The 8,936-nt window shown below is 39.8% G+C and overlaps 1 pseudogene; it reads right to left on the bottom strand.

The window, feature by feature from the left end:
- Positions 1 to 529: 529 nt before the first annotated feature.
- LOC111536537 lies at positions 530 to 662 on the bottom strand (annotated as a pseudogene).
- Positions 663 to 8,936: the final 8,274 nt, after the last annotated feature.

The raw sequence follows: 8,936 nt of genomic DNA, 5'->3' as shown, positions 1-8,936 counted from the left end.
TTTCCAGAGTATTCAGGAGTCACAATCCAAAAAACTTAATATCTATTGCCCAGTGTCTCACCAGATTTATGCGTTTATTCCTCACCCCTTGTAGGCATGTGAATTGGTGACCCGTGGTGCACTCACCATCCAGAGACCTTTATAGTTCAAGCAAAAAACTACAAGAATCTACACATTAGGATGTAAGGAATGAGATAGAATACAGCAGAATTTCTTAGGCCTTAACAGACAACAAAGAAGGCCGCCCCTTTGTGGGAACCAAGTATTGGATCTCAGCTCAGTTCCAAGATAAAGTAAAAAATCCAGTTCCGGCGGGGCATGGTGGCTCATGCCTGTAATCTCAGCACTTTGGGAGGCCAAGGTGGGTGGATCACCTGAGGTCAGGAGTTCAAGACCAGCCTGGCCAACATGGTGAAACCCCATCTCTACTAAAAATACAAAAATTAGCCAGGCATGGTGGCAGGTGCCTGTAATCCCAGCTATTTGGGAGGCTGAGGCAGGAGAATTGGTTGAACCAGGGAGGTGGAGGTTACAGTGGGCTGAGATTGTGCCACTGCATTCCAGCCTGGGCAACAGAGCAAGACTCCATCTCAAAAAAAAAAAAAAAAAAAAAAAAATCCAGTATTCTACACTTGATCTTAACCAAAAGGCTGAGAAGTGATAAAAAAAAAAATCTGGTATTCTATTTTGCCTTTAGAGCCAAGTAAAGATAAAGCATGTCCATCTCAAACCAATAACCAACATTACGATAAATGAGAAAAACTAAGTTAGTAAAAATGTGGTAGTTAATAAAATGGGCTTTTGGTTTCAGACCAACCTGGGTTTAAAATTTCAGTTTATGTGTGTGTGAGGTGGCTCACACCTGTAATCCCAGCACTTTGGGAGGCCCAGGTGGGAGGATCCTCTGAGCCCAGGAGTTCAAGACAAGCCTGGGCAACATGGTGAGACCCTGTCTCTATTTTTATTTAAAAAAAAAAAAAAATCCCAGCTCAGGAATACATAGGCATGTGACTTTGAGCAAGTTACATAATAAATCAAAACCTAATAATAATAGTTCCTACTTTTGGGGGTTGCTGTATTGAATGAATGAGATTATGTAAGCAAAACACTTAGCACTTGATACATGATAAACCCTCAATAACGCTTTTTTTTTTTTTTTGAGACAGAGCCTCACTCGTTGCCTAGGCTGGAGTATGGTGGCGTGATCTCGGCTCAATGCAACCTCCACCTCCCAGGTTCGAGCGATTCTTCTGCCTCAGCCTCCCAAGTAGTTGGGATTACAGATGCCCACCACCATGCCCAGTTAAATTTTTTTTTTTTTTTTTTTTGTAGTTTTAGTAGAGATGGAGTTTTACCGTGTTGGAAAATGTGGTCTCAAACTCCTGACCTCAGGTGATCCGCCTGCCTTGGCCTCCCAAAGTGCTGGGATTAAAGGCGTGAGCCACCGCACCTGGCCAAACCCTCTGTAAATTATTGCTTCCTTCTAACTAAAAGCATTCTCACTGGAGTCAAGGACAAAGCTAGGCTGCTGCCATTTACAAGTGCTTAATAGTGTTTTAAATAACCAGTATCATCCTTAGACCTGGACAAAAGGGGCTTCTGCCCTGGGGCTCATTCTTTAAAGGATATCTCATATTGTAAATACTCAAATTTATTAAAAAAGACACAGGCACTTGTGTCACTTGGGATCTAGTACTTAGTGTTGGTACAGCTCACATAATCCTAAACCTCCACTCTCATGATTAACATCATCCAAACTCAAGGGGAATACTTCCTATCTCTCAATCTATATACTTGAAACAAAAGACAAATGCACCCACAAGCCATGAAGTTTTGTGAGTTATGCTGCTGCTGATATCAGACACTGCTTAGAAGTACAAGGAAGATCTTTTTTCATTATTATTATACTTTAAGTTCTGGGGTACATGTGCACAACATGCAGGTTTGTTACATATGTATACATGTGCCATGTTGGTGTGCTGTACCCATTAACTCGTCATTTACATTAGGTATATCTCCTATCCCTCCCCCTTTCCCCTACCCATAACAGGCCCCGGTGTGTGATGTTCTCCTTCCTGTGTCCAAGTGTTCTCATTGTTCAATTCCCACCTATGAGTGAGAACATGCGGTGTTTGGTTTTTTGTCCTTGCAATAGTTTGCTGAGAATGATGGTTTCCAGCTGCATCCATGTCCCTACAAAGGACACGAACTCATCCTTTTTTATGGCTGCATAGTATTCCATGGTGTTTATGTGCCACATTTTCTTTATCCAGTCTATCATTGATGGACATTTGGGTTGGTTCCAAGTCTTTGCTGTTGTGAATAGTGCCGCAATAAACATACTTGTGCATGTGTCTTTATAGCAGCATGATTTATAATCCTTTGGGTATATACCCAGTAATGGAATGACTGGGTCAAATGGTATTTCTAGTTCTAGATCCTTGAGGAATCACCACACTGTCTTCCACAATGGTTGAACTAGTTTACAATCCCACCAACAGTGTAAAAGTGTTCCTATTTCTCCACATCCTCTCCAGAACCTGTTGTTTCCTGACTTTTTAATGATTGCCAATATAACTGGTGTGAGATGGTATCTCATTGTGGTTTTGATTTGCATTTCTCTGATGGCCAGTGATGATGAGCATTTTTTCATGTGTCTGTTGGCTGCATAAATGTCTTCTTTTGAGAAGTGTCTGTTCATATCCTTTGCCCACTTTTTGATGGAGTTGTTTGATTTTTTCTTGTAAATTTGTTTAAGTTCTTTGTAGATTCTGGATATTAGCCCTTTGTCAGATGAGTAGATTACAAAAATTTTCTCCCATTCTGTAGGCTGCCTGTTCACTCTGATGGTAGTTTCTTTTGCTGTGCAGAAGTTCTTTAGTTTAATTAGATTCCATTTGTCAATTTTGGCTTTTGTTGCCATTGCTTTTGGTGTTTTAGACATGAAGTCCTTGCCCATGCCTATGTCCTGAATGGTATTGCCTAGGTTTTCTTCTAGGGTTTTTATGCTTTTAGGTCTAACATTTAAGTCTTTAATCCATCTTGAATTAATTTTTGTATAAGGTGTAAGGAAGGGATCCAGTTTCAGCTTTCTACATATGGCTAGCCAGTTTTCCCAGCACCATTTATTAAATGGGGAATCCTTTCCCCGTTGCTTGTTTTTGTCAGGTTTGTCAAAGACCAGATGGTTGTAGATGTGTGGTATTATTTCTGAGGGCTCTGTTCTGTTCCATTGGTCTATATCTCTGTTTTGGTACGAGTACCATGCTGTTTTGGTTACTGTAGCCTTGTAGTAGAAGTACAAGGAAAATCTTAGTAGCAGATGTGCTTAGTTAGAGAAAAGACAAATTAACTTGTCAAATCCTTTCTGTCTCAATAGCAATAGATTCTTCCATAACAATGATTGTTTCCCAATAGTAACAAGCATAGGTTTTCTTGCTTCTCTTTGTGTTCCAATTCATGGTTCCTTGATGTGTGGTAAGTAGGCCACCAATCGTACTCTTGGCCCAAGCCAAGTAAATGTTAAAAGCTGGCTTGTAGTTAATATCGTAAGATTTGAAAAAGAAATTAGGAATAACTATTGCAAGGGATACAGAAATTACCATTATTTCCAGTTCATTTGTTTATCAAGAGAACACCCAAGGGAATCAATTGAAACACTCATAAATTTAAGAAGAGAGTTCAGAAAAGTGGCCGAATAACAATCAATAGTTTTCCTGTAAGCCAGCAATAACCAGCTAGAGGATATAATGGAATAAAAATGCATTAATGATGACAAAAATAGCATAACACTCCTAAGAATAACTCGTTTGAACTCTTGGGCTCAAGAGATCCTCCCGCTTCCACCTCCCAAGTAGCTGGGACTATGAACACATGCTCACACACCCAGCTAATGTTTTTAAATTACATTGTAGAGACGGGGTCTCACTATGTTTCCAGGCTGGTCTGGAACTCCTGGGCTCAAGTGGTCCTCCGGCCTTGGCCTCCTAAAGTGTTGGAATTACAGGCATGAGCCACCAGACCCAGCCAGGAATAACTCTTTAAAAAATGCATAGAGACTGGGTGCGGTGGCTCTTCCAAGTGCCGAATCTTCTGTCTGTATTTATATGCATTGTGTGTATGTGTGTGATGTTTACATATAAAAGAACTCTGATTGCCGGGTGTTGTGGCTCATGCCTGTAATCCCTGCACTTTGGGAGGCCGAGGTGGGGGGAATCACCTGAGGTCAGGAGTTTGAGACCAGCCTGGCCAACGTGGTGAAACCCATCTCTACTAAAAATATAAAAATTAGCCAGGCATGGTGGCACATGCTTGTAATCCCAGCTACTCAGGAGGCTGAGGCAAGAGAATCGTTTGAACCAGGGAGGTGGAGGTTGCAGTGAGCCAAGATCGTGCCACTGCACTCCAGCCTGGGTGATGAGTGAAACTTCGTCTCAAAAAAAAAAAAAAAAAAGAACAACAACAAAACAAACAAAAAAAACCCCTCTGATTAATTGACTTAGAAAAATAAGCACTTAAATATTTTGTCAGAAAAATAGGAACTTTAATGCTTTTTTGTTCACATGACTTTAGTAATTTTTTGGAAATAAAAACAGTTTTAAAGATTATTGGTAAAATCAAATGTCTTGAAAATGTAGACATTTTTCCAAATTAAGGTCAGATGTCAGATGTGCTAAATGCCTTAAGGTCAAACTTTCTTTAACTTTTGAAAATGTGCTAAAAAGAGTCAGATCTTATCTTCATTTCTGTGTGTCCTAGGCTCCACCCCTAGTACCTAATTAAAATTACTTACTTATCAGGTTTTTCACTAAAAATAAAAGTTGCTAAGAGTTAACATTGTAACATGTAATTGAAAACACTGGAGAAACAGTTTTACATTCATGTAAAGAAAGGCATTGGGAATATGGCTTTTGTTAAAGGGAATGTAATTTTGTCTAGTTCAGAGGGTTTTAAAGATTGTCTTTTTTTTTTTTTTTTTTAGCCTGGAGACAGAGGGAGACTCTGTCTCCAGGCTGGAGTGCAGTGACACGATCTCGGCTCACTGCAACCTTCGCCTCCCAGGTTCAAGCGATTCTTCTGCCTCTGCCTCTGCCTCAGCCTCCCGAGTAGCTGGGACTACAGGCACGTGCCGCCATGCCCAGCTAATGTTTTGTATTTTTAGTAGAGACGGGGTTTCACCATGTTGGCCAGGATGGTCTAGGTCTCTTGACCTCGTGATCCACCCACCTCAGCCTCCCAAAGTGCTGGGGTTACAGGCGTGAGCCACCGCGCCTGGCCTTAAGGATTGTTTTAACCTAAAAGAGTAACAGAACACAACCGAAAGTTTAAGCAAAGTGAAAAGGGTCAGCCTTATAAAAAAAATTCTGTGGATATAAACAAGATGGCTAAGATTTAAAAGAAATTATTTAGCTTTTTTCCATAGGTTAAAACATGGAAATGATACTGTTGTGGGGACAGAATCCAGGCCCATCAATTTTCTAATTTTCTTAGAGCAGGATTTTCTTAGAAAATTGTAGAGTATTCTAAACAGTTTATGAAAACCTTACCTTATGGTCAAACTAATTAAAACTGGATAGAGATGGCCGGGCGCGGTGGCTCAAGCCTGTAATCCCAGCACTTTGGGAGGCCGAGACGGGCGGATCACGAGGTCAGGAGATCGAGACCCTCCTGGCTAACACGGTGAAACCCCGTCTCTACTAAAAATACAAAAAATTAGCCGGGCGAGGTGGTGGGCGCCTGTGGTCCCAGCCACTCAGGAGGCTGAGGCAGGAGAATGGCGTGAACCCAGGAGACGGAGGTTGCGGTGAGCTGAGATCCGGCCACTGCACTCCAGCCTGGGCAACAGAGCAAGACTCCGTCTCCAGAGAAAAAAAAAAAAAAAAAAAAACTGGATAGAGATATAAAATGTTATTTAAAAAACTAGCCTTAACATTAGAGATGCACTAATGCAAACATTAAATTTGGTTTTTTCCTTTGAAGATGATTTTTATGTAATGTTAAAAGATGATGAAAGTGTTTTATTTCTTCCTTTGAGTAAATTGCAGGGAAAAAAGGGAGGAGAGAGAAGAGACTAATTTAGTTAGCCTCATGCTATCTTTATTGGGTCTTGTTTGGAAAGTTAAGTCTCCTCCATCAGAGCAAAGGTTTTTCTTTTCTTTTCTTTTCTTTTCTTTCTTTTTTTTTTTTTTTGGAGACAGAGTCTCCCTCTGTCGCCCAGGCTGGAGTCTGGTTGTGTGATCTCAGCTCACTGCAACCTCCACCTCCCTAGTTCAAGCGATTCTCCTGCCTCATCCTCCTGAGTAGCTGGGATTACAGGTGTGCACCACCATACCTGGCTAATTTTTTGTATTTTTAGTAGAGACAGGATTTCGCCATGTTAGCCAGGCTGGTCTCAAACTCCTGACCTCAGGTAATCCACCTGCCTCGGCCACCCAAAGTACTGGGATTACAGTGTGAGCCACCGTGCCTGGCCAAGGTTTTCTTTTTTAAAAAATATTTTGGAGTTACCATTTTGGTCAAATGAATGACTTATAGTGACCTGGGATTCTAGTTTGTGATATCCAGTGCTTTAAATCTTTGATATTTGACAAACTTTCCAAAATCACATTATAAATTATAAATTATATCTCTTTCTAACCTAATATTTTAGATATTAGGTCCTATAAAGTCCAGAAATGACATTTGGCTTATTTGGTACAAAAACCATACAGGAAGCATTGTCAAATATGAAATGGTGTTTGGCTTTCTTTGGTCTGTATTTGTGTAAATGTGTCATTGGTATATGTTCCAAAATTATGTAAAACTGCTATAATTCTCTTCCCTTCCTTCCTTCCTCCCTCCCTCCCTCCCTCTCTCTCTCTCTCTTTTCTTTCTTTCTTTCTTTCTTTCTTTCTTTCTAGACGGAGTCTAGCTCCATCACCAGGGTGGAGTGCAGTGGCGCGATCTAGGCTCACTGCAACCTCTGCCTCTCGGGTTCAAGCGATTCTCCTGCCTCAGCCTCCCAAGTAGCTGGGATTACAGGCACATGCCGCCATGCCCAGCTAATTTTTGTATTTTCAGTAGAGACAGGGTTTCACCATGTTGGCCAGGATGGTCTCAATCTCCTGACCTCGTGATCTGCCCACCTCGGCCTCCCAAAGTGTTGGAATTATAGGCATGAGCCACCATACCCGGCCAAAAACTGCTATAATTCTAATATGACTTAGTATATGTTATCAGTAATAATTATAATTATTATGTTAAATGACTGTGTGCCACAGAGGTAAATTTCTTTGTCAATTGTGCCTTTAACTGTGGCTGCCCTAAAATGTTTTGTCATCCACAGACAATTGTTGTCTCACTTTGGTCTTCTTTAAAAGATGATTTTATAATCAGCTATAAAATTTAAGAGGTGCTCCTAAATGTGAGTTTCTGATTAATTACTCTGGGAGATTGTAAAATTAGAATTGAAAAATACTTTCAAATAGAAGAGTGAATGGTGTTTGGTTTTCTTTGGACTGTATTTATATAAATATGTTATTGGTATGTGTTTCAAAATAATGGGAAACTTCTATAATGTTGATATAATTTAGTGTACATTATCAATAATTATAATTGTTACATAAAATTGTTGTATGCCACAGAAGTAACCAAAATTCCTAGTCAATGGTAGCTTTAATAGTGGCTATAGAATTTTGTCATCCACAGACATTTTGTCTTCCTTTGGTCCTTTTCAAAAGGCAGTTTATAATCAGACATAGGACTCTGAGTGCAGGTCTCAGGTAACTTTAAAAATTGAGCTATTGCAATAGAGGAAAAACCAATCTTCTAGGACTCTCATGGAGAGCTAATGTATTAAACATTGCTAGACCCTTTGTTTTCAGAGTCAAGAGAACTTATTTCTTTAGAGCCATTTGCAACTGTTAACAAGTGAGTAAAATATAGTGCTGTGAACAAAATTTGGAGCATATTTATTCCTGTCTACCTGATTTCTCCAGAATTTGGAAACTATTTGTGAGTATTCTCAATTTCTGGCAGCATAGTTAATTGCATAAATTCAATAAGAATTTGTTTTCTTTTGTAACAGAACACAATTGGAGAAATTAGTTATTTTACCAAGGCTTTGACTGGAATGGCATGCTTCCTTTAAATAATCAAAGTTGACTTACAGAGCAAATTAAAGCCCATTGAGGCATCTGGTCTCATACCTTGTCCACACAGAGTCCCTGTGCAAGGTTCCTGTTCTGTGGTAAGTAAAGAATGTCACTTTCTAACAGGCCCAGGAACCCCAAGTTATCTTGGGACCTCAAAAGGAAAGGAATTTGCCCCACTCATAGGTACTTGAGGGTAAAAACCCATGGCTGGGCTCAGCTTTTAAAATGTCTTATCTGAGATTCTTCATGGAACAGAGTTCTAGCAAAGCCAATTAAAGCCTAAGTGAAAAATACACTTGCTGCACTTTGTGCAAATAATCAGGCCACATACAGTAAGACTAAAGCTTATCTTGTAAACAAATCAGTTCTATCATGATTTATTTTTAATAAAAATGGGAACTGGAGAGAGAAAAATTATGCTTCAAAAGAAAAACTATAGTACACTGTTGTTAGCTGTTCTTGAGGTTTTTTCTGCAGTTTAGACTAAATTCTAAATTGTTTGTGGGTTAGAAGTCCCCAAACTAATGCTTTCAAATCTTTGCTTTTAAAATTGGTAATTGTACCCCTCATCCTAGGACTCATTATTTACCTTATAAGGTAAAATAAACTGTTCACTTAAACACTGTAGTAAAACTATAGATGAGAGTACTAACGTTTTTGCCATACGAATCTTGGAAGTTCAACCAGGCCTGCATGAATATGCTCAGACAGTTAATTGCAAAGCAGTTCCACTCTTCTCAGCTTGGGGTTCACTCCCATTCCCACTACATCCCCTGTCAGCAGGACGAAGCCAGAGCGATTGAT

The sequence above is a fragment of the Piliocolobus tephrosceles genome, chromosome 12, assembly GCF_002776525.5.
Source record: "Piliocolobus tephrosceles isolate RC106 chromosome 12, ASM277652v3, whole genome shotgun sequence".
Classification (NCBI taxonomy): domain Eukaryota; kingdom Metazoa; phylum Chordata; class Mammalia; order Primates; family Cercopithecidae; genus Piliocolobus; species Piliocolobus tephrosceles.
This window is presented reverse-complemented; position numbering and strand designations above follow the sequence as displayed.